This window comes from Hyla sarda, chromosome 5 (assembly GCF_029499605.1).
Source record: "Hyla sarda isolate aHylSar1 chromosome 5, aHylSar1.hap1, whole genome shotgun sequence".
In the NCBI taxonomy this organism is placed as follows: domain Eukaryota; kingdom Metazoa; phylum Chordata; class Amphibia; order Anura; family Hylidae; genus Hyla; species Hyla sarda.
The window spans coordinates 35946759-35959195 of NC_079193.1; the positions used below are offsets into that span (position 1 = coordinate 35946759).

Sequence of the window (12437 nt, forward strand, 5' to 3'; positions counted from 1 at the left end):
TCCGCCAGCTCCTGCACCTCCTCCGCAGCGAGTGGCCGCTTCAGGCCTACGACTATCCTTGCCGGATAAATTTGATGGGGACTCTAAGTTTTGCCGTGGCTTTCTTTCACAATGTTCCCTGCACTTGGAGATGATGTCGGACCAGTTTCCTACTGAAAGGTCTAAGGTGGCTTTCGTAGTCAGCCTTCTGTCTGGAAAAGCTCTGTCATGGGCCACACCGCTCTGGGACCGCAATGACCCCGTCACTGCCTCTGTACACTCCTTCTTCTCGGAAATTCGTAGTGTCTTTGAGGAACCTGCCCGAGCCTCTTCTGCTGAGACTGCCCTGCTGAACCTGGTCCAGGGCAATTCTTCCGTTGGCGAGTACGCCATACAATTCCGTACTCTTGCTTCTGAACTATCCTGGAATAATGAGGCCCTCTGCGCGACCTTTAAAAAAGGCCTATCCAGCAACATTAAAGATGTTCTGGCCGCACGAGAAATTCCTGCTAATCTACATGAACTCATTCATCTTGCCACTCGCATTGACATGCGTTTTTCCGAAAGGCGTCAGGAGCTCCGCCAGGATATGGACTTTGTTCGCACGAGGCGTTTTTTCTCCCCGGCTCCTCTCTCCTCTGGTCCTCTGCAATCCGTTCCTGTGCCTCCCGCCGTGGAGGCTATGCAAGTTGACCGGTCTCGCCTGACACCTCAAGAGAGGACACGACGCCGCATGGAGAATCTCTGCCTGTACTGTGCCGGTACCGAACACTTCCTGAAGGATTGTCCTATCCGTCCTCCCCGCCTGGAAAGACGCACGCTGACTCCGCACAAAGGTGAGACAGTCCTTGATGTCAACTCTGCTTCTCCACGTCTTACTGTGCCTGTGCGGATATCTGCATCTACCTTCTCCTTCTCTACTATGGCCTTCTTGGATTCCGGATCTGCAGGAAACTTTATTTTGGCCTCTCTCATCAACAGGTTCAACATCCCGGTAACCAGTCTCGCCAGACCCCTCTACATCAATTGTGTTAACAATGAAAGATTGGACTGTACCATACGTTACCGCACGGAGCCCCTTCTAATGTGCATCGGACCTCATCATGAAAAAATTTAGTTTTTGGTCCTCCCCAATTGCACTTCCGAAATTCTCCTTGGACTACCGTGGCTTCAACGCCATTCCCCAACCCTGGATTGGTCCACAGGGGAGATCAAGAGCTGGGGTACCTCTTGTTTCAAGGACTGCCTTAAACCGGTTCCCAGTACTCCCTGCCGTGACCCTGTGGTTCCCCCTGTAACCGGTCTCCCTAAGGCCTATATGGACTATGCTGACGTATTTTGCAAGAAACAAGCTGAGACTCTACCTCCTCACAGGCCTTATGACTGTCCTATTGACCTCCTCCCGGGCACTACTCCACCCCGGGGCAGAATTTATCCTCTGTCCGCCCCAGAGACTCTTGCTATGTCCGAGTACATCCAGGAAAATTTAAAAAAGGGGTTTATCCGCAAATCCTCCTCTCCTGCCGGAGCTGGATTTTTCTTTGTGTCCAAAAAAGATGGCTCCCTACGTCCTTGCATTGACTACCGCGGACTTAATAAAATCACGGTAAAGAACCGCTACCCTCTGCCTCTTATCTCTGAACTCTTTGATCGCCTCCAAGGTGCCCACATCTTTACCAAACTGGACTTAAGAGGTGCTTATAATCTCATCCGCATCAGGGAGGGGGACGAATGGAAAACGGCATTTAACACTAGAGATGGACACTTTGAGTATCTGGTCATGCCCTTTGGCCTGTGCAACGCCCCTGCCGTCTTCCAAGACTTTGTTAATGAAATTTTTCGTGATCTCTTATATTCCTGTGTTGTTGTGTATCTGGACGATATTCAGATTTTTTCTGCCAACCTAGAAGAACACCGCCAGCATGTCCGCATGGTTCTTCAGAGACTTCGAGACAATCAACTTTATGCCAAAATGGAGAAATGTCTGTTTGAATGTCAATCTCTTCCTTTCCTAGGATACTTGGTCTCTGGCCAGGGACTACAAATGGACCCAGACAAACTCTCTGCCGTCTTAGATTGGCCACGCCCCTCCGGACTCCGTGCTATCCAACGTTTTTTGGGGTTCGCCAATTATTACAGACAATTTATTCCACATTTTTCCACCATTGTGGCTCCTATCGTGGCTTTAACCAAGAAGAATGCCAATCCTAAGTTATGGCCTCCTCAAGCGGAAGACGCCTTTAAACGGCTCAAGTCTGCCTTTTCTTCTGCTCCCGTGCTCTCCAGACCTGACCCATCTAAACCCTTCCTATTGGAGGTTGATGCCTCCTCAGTAGGAGCTGGAGCGGTTCTTCTACAAAAAAATTCTTCTGGGCATGCTGTTACTTGTGTTTTTTTTTCTAGGACCTTCTCTCCGGCGGAGAGGAACTACTCCATCGGGGATCGAGAGCTACTGGCCATTAAATTAGCACTTGAGAAATGGAGGCATCTGCTGGAGGGATCAAAATTTCCAGTTATTATTTACACCGATCACAAGAATCTCTCCTATCTCCAGTCTGCCCAACGGCTGAACCCTCGCCAGGCCAGGTGGTCTCTGTTCTTTGCCCGGTTTAATTTTGAAATTCACTTTCGCCCTGCCGATAAGAACATTAGGGCCGATGCTCTCTCTCGTTCCTCGGATGCCTCGGAAGTAGAGCTCTCTCCGCAACACATCATTCCTCCTGACTGCCTGATCTCCACTTCTCCAGCCTCCATCAGGCAAACTCCTCCAGGGAAGACCTTCGTCTCTCCACGCCAATGCCTCGGAATCCTCAAATGGGGTCACTCCTCCCATCTCGCAGGCCATGCGGGCATCAAGAAATCCTTGCAACTCATCTCTCGTTTCTATTGGTGGCCGACTCTGGAAACGGATGTTGTTGATTTTGTGCGGGCCTGCACTGTCTGTGCCCGGGATAAGACTCCTCGCCAGAAGCCTGCTGGTCTTCTTCATCCTCTGCCTGTCCCCAAACAGCCTTGGTCTCTGATTGGTATGGATTTTTTTACAGACTTACCCCCATCCCGTGGCAACACTGTTGTTTGGGTGGTCGTTGATCGATTTTCCAAGATGGCACATTTTATTCCTCTTCCTGGTCTTCCTTCAGCGCCTCAGTTGGCAAAACAATTTTTTGTACACATTTTTCGTCTTCACGGGTTGCCCACGCAGATCGTCTCGGATAGAGGCGTCCAATTCGTGTCAAAATTCTGGAGGGCTCTCTGTAAACAACTCAAGATTAAATTAAACTTTTCTTCTGCTTATCATCCTCAATCCAATGGGCAAGTAGAAAGAATTAACCAGGTCCTGGGTGATTATTTACGGCATTTTGTTTCCTCCCGCCAGGATGACTGGGCAGATCTTCTTCCATGGGCCGAATTCTCGTACAACTTCAGAGTCCCTGAATCTTCTTCCAAATCCCCATTTTTCGTGGTGTACGGCCGTCACCCTCTTCCCCTCCTCCCTACTCCCTTGCCCTCTGGTTTGCCCGCTGTGGATGAAATAACTCGTGATCTTTCCACCATATGGAAAGAGACACAAAATTCTCTCTTACAGGCTTCATCACGCATGAAGAAGTCTGCTGATAAGAAAAGAAGAGCTCCCCCCATTTTTTCTCCCGGAGACAAGGTATGGCTCTCCGCTAAATATGTCCGCTTCCGTGTTCCCAGCTACAAATTGGGACCACGCTATCTTGGTCCTTTCAAAATCTTGTGCCAAATTAATCCTGTCTCTTACAAACTTCTTCTTCCTCCTTCTCTTCGTATTCCTAATGCCTTTCATGTCTCTCTTCTTAAACCACTCATCATCAACCGTTTCTCTCCCAAACTTATTTCTCCTACTCCTGTCTCCGGTTCTTCAGACATCTTCACCGTAAAGGAGATACTGGCCTCCAAAAAGGTCAGAGGAAAAACTTTCTTTTTAGTGGACTGGGAGGGCTGTGGTCCTGAAGAGAGATCCTGGGAACCTGAGGACAATATCCTAGATAAAAGTCTGGTCCTCAGGTTTTCAGGCTCTAAGAAGAGGGGGAGACCCAAGGGGGGGGTACTGTTACGCCGAGCGCTCCGGGTCCCCGCTCCTCCCCGGAGCGCTCGCAACATCCTCGCTACGGCAGCGCCCCGGTCAGATCCACTGACCGGGTGCGCTGCGATACCGCCTCCAGCCGGGATGCGATTCGCGATGCGGGTGGCGCCCGCTCGCGATGTGCACCCCGGCTTCCGTACCTGACTCGCTCTCCCTCGGTCCTGTCCCGGCGCGCGCGGCCCTGCTCCCTAGGGCGCGCGCGCGCCGGGTCTCTGCGATTTAAAGGGCCACTGCGCCACTGATTGGCGCAGTGGTTCCAATTAGTGTCTTCACCTGTGCACTCCCTATGTATACCTCACTTCCCCTGCACTCCCTCGCCGGATCTTGTTGCCCTTGTGCCTAGTGAAAGAGTTCCCTTGTGTGTTCCTAGCCTGTGTTCCAGACCTCCTGCCGTTGCCCCTGACTACGATCCTTGCTGCCTGCCCCGACCTTCTGCTACGTCCGACCTTGCTTTTGTCTACTCCCTTGTACCGCGCCTATCTTCAGCAGTCAGATGGGTTGAGCCGTTGCTAGTGGATACGACCTGGTTACTACCGCCGCAGCAAGACCATCCCGCTTTGCGGCGGGCTCTGGTGAACACCAGTAGTAACTTAGAACCGGTCCACTAGCACGGTCCACGCCAATCCCTCTCTGGCACAGAGGATCCACCTCCTGCCAGCCGGCATCGTGACAATATGATTATTCCAAAGTATAGTAAAGCCTTTATGTTGGCGACACTATGTATCCTCCCTTTGTGATGTTCTATAATATAATTATATAATTATGTTATAATATATTCAGTTAGAGGTGCCATTGCGATGGAATATAAAGAGTGCCAACCCAAGCAGACAGGAAAGTGGAGCGAGTTGTTCAGGCTTTATACCATCGCTTCTGTTCTCTGCTGTGAAGATTTGTTTGTCATCAATATTTATTACCTGCCATTGCAGTGATAAACCAGTAAATATAAAGTGTGCTCCAAATACACCAGAGCCGGCCGGTGCAGGAAGAATAATCCCTTTATTTTAAAGAATCACATTTTCAACATCATGTTGAGCTGATTTCCTGGGCTCGGAAAGATTCTTACAAATCAGCTGTGCTGGGGAACATTGCACGCTCCAGTACTTTCCAGCTAACTCTATAGATTTCCTGATTAGACCTATTTATTTTATTGATTAAAATCCCCTTACAGGGGCCACAGTTAATCCTGTAAACACGCACCTTTCAGACTCCAGCTAAAATTAAAAGGATCTTATCTAACAGGTCACAGGGTCAATGTTGTTTACTGCTTAGCATCCAGATCCAGCAGTTTTTAAAGGGATACTCTGGGATTTTGTTTTTATTTGACTGTGTTTGATGGATGGTCTTGCATTCTTATGTGATCTTAGCCCTGATGTTTATTTTTAGCAGCATACAAAATGAGTGTCCTCTTAGATTTTTCCAGTTTGAAGTGCGGCTCAAGACATTTCATCACTAGTCATGTGTTAAAAGGGAGCATGTCTGTGCTTCAATGGGTGGAGTGACCCCTGGGTGGGAGGGAGCTCATTCTCCACAGGGCTGCAGGGAATTTTAGTTTCAAACACAGCACACATGGAAGGGAGCCTAGCTGTGCTAAAATGGGTGGGGGGGGGCTGATGTGTGGAAGGGAGGTAAGTCACCTCACACTTACAAACAAGGGATCCTGGAACTTGTAATTTTAGGGATGGATCACCAACAGGAAATAGCCATTTCACAAAAATACAGCCATTTAGCCATGTCCATTACCATCTGGCAGGAAAGTACTAACATCATCATATGGTGGATAACCCCTTTAAGAAGTGCATGCACACTCACAATGTACGCATTTACTCTATACCTCTATATTCATTGACATGCTTTTTATTATGCTTGCAAGATACAATAGGAAAAGAATATCATCCTATCTGCAGTTACATCTACTGTACATACTCTATAATTTGGCCCAAATGAGAAGATATGTAATATGACTTTCTATTGAGAGGAAAGACTTATTATACCCCATTACTACCATTTCATCATATATGTCTAATATGTACAAATGAAAAGTAAAACTTGTTTATAGAGGCCTGAAACAGCTGTCTACAGATGGGTACACTCTGCTCCTGGAGAACACCTGTCATGACCGACTGGGGACAGGGAGAGTGAGCCCTAACTGACCCTAAAAAGACTCTCCCTGCCTATTTGCCCATCCATCCTAAATGATGGATCGACAACTAGGCGCCAGTCACTTCCTGCGCTAAAGTGCAGTGGCGTAAAAACACATAATATACATAGTTGGTCACAGGCCAGAAAACTACTAGACAACCAGATATACCAAACAGCATACAAATACTAATAGGGCATAATATAAACAGGCAAACTGACAAGGAAACATAAGACACTGCTCACACTGAGACACAGAACAAACAAACAGGACACCCCACTCCACAAAAGGAGTAGCCATTAATAATAAACCCAAACAGGCTACTGGCCAGCGGACACACTCTACCATGTGGACAAAATACTGACCCAGTAGGAAACGGAAATATAATACATGAAACACTAGACTAGAACCGGGAATACCAAACAGGAATATAACATACAGAGCACAGGGTACAAGCAAGAGTCAGATCACAGGGGTCCCGCTGCTGGAGACTCCTTCGATCTCTCTTGCAGCCCCCCCCCCCCCCCCCCCAAGTCATCAGCTCTACAGAGCTAAGTTTGCTCCGTGGCTGATGACTCATGATACAGGGGCCAGTGGTTTGTGATGTCATGGCTCCGCCACCTCATGATGTCACACCCTGCCCCCTTAATGCAAGTCTATAGGAGGAGGCGTGATCATGGCCATGCTCCCTCCGATAGACTTGCATTAAAGGAGCGAGGCCATGACGTCACAAACTGCCGGCCCCTGTTTTGTGAGTCATCAGCAACAGAGCAAACTTAGCTCTGTAGAGCTGATGACTCAGGGGGCTGCAGAAGAGATCCCCAGCAGTGGCACCCCATAATCAGAAATCTTATCCTCTATCCTTGGATAGGGGATAAGATGTCTAGGGGCGGAGTACCCCTTTAATGGCATATTAATCTTCACACACCATTATGGTATTTTCCTCTAGGAGAAATTTTCCCCCTTTGACCCATATCAACAGGCTTCTCACAAGCCAAGCCAGCACAACCTGCTCTGTATTAATAAGGGACAATCAACCTGAAACAGCTGTCTGCAGATGGGTACTCTGTTTCTGGAGAACATCAGAATGGTGTGTGGTGATTCATAGGCCATAAGCACAGCACTGTGAATTCTGGGAAGAAAGAATATGCAAAGCAGTGAAATTATTCCCCCTTTTCAGACAGCTTTCCCTAAAAATCAACGTTTCATTCCAACTACAGGGTTATTGTAACTGTTGGGAATTTATGCCAAGCCAGAAATCTCTCCACAAGTATTAAAGGGGTACTCCGGCCCTAAGACATCTTATCTCCTATCCAAAGGGGATAAGATGCTTGATTGTGTGGGTCCCGCCACTGGGGACCCCCACAATCTTTCATGCAGCACCCGCTATCATCAGCCTCCGGAACGAACGTTGCTCCGGGTCTGATTAATCACATTCACGATCACGGAGCCAAAGTATCATGACGTCACGGCTCTGCTCCCTCAATGCAGGCCTATGGGAGGGGGTGTGACAGCCACAGGCCCCCTCCCATAGGCTTGCATTGAGGGTGCGGAGCCGTGACGTCACGTTGCTCCAGCAACGGGACCCCCGGGATGAGGCATCTTAATCCCTATCCTTTGGATAGGGGATAAGATGTGTTAGGGCAGGAGTACCCCTTTAACTGTCTGTAAATCTCTGCACACCATTATCGTCTTCTCAAGGAAAGATGTTATCCCTTTGACCCACATCAACAGGCTTCTTGACAGCCAAGCCAACACACTGTTGTACTGATGAGGGGCAATTCACCTGAAACAGCTGTTTACAGATTGCTTCTCAGCCTTTTGGCTAAGATCAAGTGAAGTTCCTTTCCTGTTAGTTGGCAGTGTGGTAGACCACCAAGGCAGGATGGGGAACTACACAGAGTGATGCAGGTGTACCAGGGTCAGCTGCATGGCCTGGCAACAGACCCAAAAGCAACCTGTACTCTCTGGATCCCGCCCTAAGATTCGGGTAGGGTAAGAGCCCAAGTGCAAAAGTGCCCTGCGAGTGGTGACCCCAGAGTGCCGGAACTCACTTGGGAGTAGCAACCCCATTTGACTGATGGCACGTAACACACACTTTTTCTCTCACTCTTCTGAGCACTCATGTCTAGCATTCCGGCCTTCTGGCTGTTGATCTGCAGAGGATTTTTTTTTTGGATCCGGCCAGATGTCTGGGCAATATCACACTGTGCACATCTTCTTACAGATATTTATTTTATATGTTTTTGTCACTGTGCTCATGTTTGTGTTCTTTTATGTGTCACTAGGATTTGGTTCAGGTGTGGTAACCCTTCTGGGTGTCCCTCCTGCCGGTCTAGGGGAGGTGTGTGAGGTCATCTGGTTCCTCCCCTCCCTGCCATACCTGCTTCGGCAGGAATGCCAAACCGGTTTTACTGGCTCCTTGGCAGCTTGGTTAATGCCTATTTGTCTGCCAGGAGCACTTTCGGTCGCTGAGTAGCTTTGGCGAAAGGGGACATTGTACCTGGAACCTTGCAGGTGCCTTTTGGCCCAGAGGCGAAGGGTTTGGTTTGTTGGGGAGCCTCTCTCCTTTCGGATCCTCATGCACATTTTTTTGTGTGAACACTTGCAATTTTTACTTGATACTTGGGTGAATTGAGAGCACGCTCCTCGGCTCTTAAAAAAAAAGCTGTCTATAGATGGGTACACTCTGCTTCTGAATAACACCATAACGGTGTGTGGAGTTTTATAGGCAATCAGGACTGCTCTGGGTAATCTAGAAAGAAAGGATATGTAAGGCAGGTAAACCATACCTCTTTTCAGTTAACATTCCCTAAATATCTGTGTTTCACTCCAACTATTGAGCTTTTGACTGGGAATTTATGACAAGCCAGAAACCCTACTTCTTTGACAGGCTTCTCACCAGCCAAGCCAACACACCCTGCTCTGTACTGATGAGGGCAATCAACCTGAAACAGCTGTTTGCAGATGTGGAGAGATTTCCAGCTTGGCGTAAATTCCCAGGCAGTTTAAAAAACTCTGTAATTCAAGTGAAATGCTAAGGTTTCGGCAAAGCTACCTAAAAATGTGGTGTAATTGAAATCCTACCCCTTTGACAGGCTTTTCGCCAGCTAAGCTAGCACATCCTGCTCTGTACTGATGATTAGTGATGAGCGGCAGGGGCCATATTCAAATTTGTGATTTTTCACAAATATATGGATGGATATTTGTGCTATGTTCATGAAATTCGCATATTTGCTGTTCATTCACTTTGTTTTTTCCATGCAAAAGTCGTAATTAAATTCGTATAGTGCGCATGCGCGATTATATATTTCAACTAACACTATACCCTACACTAGAACCCATCTGCTAAACTAACCTACCCTATCTAACACTAACTGTTAATTCAGTATATAATTCGATTTGCTGATAAAAAAAAAAGCACAGCACAGACAGTGTTCAATCTCCTGAAACTGCAAAAAAAAAAAAAAAACGCTGCTGGGAAGAATCTTATAAAGTGAAAGGTGGGCAACTTTCCTATTGGTGTCCAGGGATGTTGCTAACCTCTGACAACTGTATTTGCATCATTCTCATTGCCCCACAAGTTAAAAGAAGGGAGGGATCGGTGTCCTCTATGTAGTGTCAGCACTCCGGCCAGACACGCTGGCCGTGAGCGCTCCCCTGTCTTGTCCCCGCTTCCGGCGGGGTTGGGATTAGTTTTGCGGGACGCGCCCGCATGTCCGTCACTCACCTCCCTGGTCTTCCATGTTCTCAGTCCCGATGCGCACACGCCAGAGCTCTTATATTTAAAGGGCCTACATGCCCTTAATTAGTGAAGTCACCTGCACCTTCTTTTATAAGTATCAGTTCCTCCCATGACTCGCTGCTGGATCTTTGTTGCCTTAATGCCTGAGAGAAAGCTTCTGTTCCTGTTATCTGTGACCTGACCCTTGTTCCTTGTCCTGACCCTGCTACTGTGCCACCTGTCCCGTCTATCATCTATCCTGACCACATCTTGTCTGTATCCTTCTGTGCCACGCTTCATCCCAGCAACCTGTGTGGACGAGTCATGCCAGGGGTAGCGACCTGGGTGCCACCTGCCACAGCAAGACCATCCCGTTTTGCAGCGGGCTCTGGTGAAAACCAGCTGCACCTTAGACTCCGCTCCCTGGCACGGCTCACGTCATCATCCACACTGGCCCAGGGGATCCACCACCTGCCGGGATCCTTACACTCTGGAAGTGCCAATATTCATGAATATTTGCATATTCACATATACGAAACATTCACGCTCCACACCTACTCACACAGTAAACAATATTGGAGACTCCTTTGGACCACAAGGTGGAAGCAGGGAGGGATGATCACTTTTTTTTTTTACACAGTACTCATCATTGTTGTGATGTGTTCTGTGAAGAAAAAAAAACAATATTCGTCATTACGAATATATAGCGCTATATTCTAAATATTCACGAAATCGCAAAGTGCTGATATTAGCATTTTGAATATTTGCACTCAACACTACTGATGAGGGCAATCAACCTGAAACAGTTGTTTACAGATGTGGAGAGATCTCCAGCTTGGCGTAAATTCCCAGGCAGTTAGCATTTCACTTGAATTACAGAATTTTCTAAGGTTTAGGGAAAGCTACCTAAAAAAGGTTGTGCGATTGAAATCCTTCTCCTTGGACAGTCAAACCAGCACACTCTGCTCTGTACCGATTAGGGAAATCAACCCGAAACAGCTGTTAACACATGTGGAGAGATTTCCAGCTTTGTAGAAATTCCCACGCAGTTTCGAAAACTCTGTAATCCAAGTGAAATTCTAAGGTTTAGAGAAAGTTACCTAAACATGTGGTGTGATTGAGCTGCTTTGAATATTCTAAAGAACAGCCACATTTCCCTATAGAATAGATTACCCTTTTGGTTCACAAATTGTTGTAAACCCTTAAGATAAGCATTCGCTTCCTTCATATTTATTCGCAGGATGACAGCATTTAGTCCAACACACGATTTGTACCGTTCAGCTTGTTTGATCCTCCTCATTGTTGTCTTCAATAAAACAAATTGTCCCAGCAGTGCATGTATTCTGTCGACTGGAGAGAGATTGTATACACAAAAATGCCTATGGCGCATCACTCCGAATAAGAACACATTTACTGACAATGTACAATCCCACGGATTGCATTTTTTATCTCGTAAATTGAAAAAAAGAATACACACACACAAAAAAATACTCCTCTAAAAATGATTATAGTTCTTAAATAAATTATTGTTATTCGATGGAGGAATTCAAGAGGGAGCAATTACATCAACTTGTCTGGAGAGAGGAAGGAAACATGTCTATTAAAAACAAAAATATTAGAGGGCCGGGATGGAGATGGCTAGAAAATGGAAATGAGGACTTTACGGATCTTACCGGAATTTGTTTCAATGTATGATCAAGGAATTACCATGTTATGTACTCGCACAAACTAACAAGCTTTATCGATGTTACGGAAGGCACAAAGATCCCAAATAGCTTTGTTTCTGATCCATCAGGTTGGAGCATTGAGTTTTAGTAGAAAGGAAAACGTGATAGAACGACTGTTTTAGTATAATCATGCTATAAAGCAAACGCAAAAATAATACCAGGGCCGAGAAAACTCTGGACCACCAGATGTTGCAAAACGTCAACTCCCAGCATGCCCCGACAGCCATTGGCTGTCCGAACATACTGGGAGTTTTCGTTTTGCAACAGCTGGACCTCAACTCAGTTTAGAGGCTATTGGCCTAGGTGATTACTAACACTTCATTTAACAATAATGGCTCCTTACCTTCCAAAAAAATACAGCTTTTGGCCACTAGGTGTCTCCCTTCCCTGCAGTTTGCTGTCAACTGCCTGTTGATAGGAGAATTCTGTCTCTAGTAAGAGCTAGACCAGAAAAGAACACATGAAATGGGTTTGGAGCTTAGCTACTGCTATGTGCAGGAGATAGAACAAAAGAGGCTGAGAAAGCCTGAGTTGCGTACCTGCAAGCTAACCCTGTCTGCCTGCTTAAGATGATCCATGCTGTTCCTGAATGGTAAATTAAGGCTTCCTCTCTATAGTTCTCTCCGTAGTGCCAGTGTGCTTACAGCTGTATATCCACAATGCTGCATTGTGATCCCCCCCATTCTTTAGCTTCCCGGCAGCAGCAGTTCAGTACTAAGTGTAACCCCTTTCTTGCTGTGCTGCTGCAGTTATTTCATT

At 47.0% G+C, this 12437-nt stretch overlaps 1 long non-coding RNA gene across 1 annotated transcript in view; it reads right to left on the minus strand.

Moving 5' to 3' along the window:
* Positions 1–12437, minus strand: part of LOC130273063 (uncharacterized) — a 224993-nt gene that overhangs the window by 84937 nt on the left and 127619 nt on the right. The window contains exon 5 of the long non-coding RNA XR_008843859.1: positions 12022–12119. This is a non-coding gene — a long non-coding RNA (uncharacterized LOC130273063). The remainder of the gene's footprint in view (positions 1–12021; positions 12120–12437) is intronic.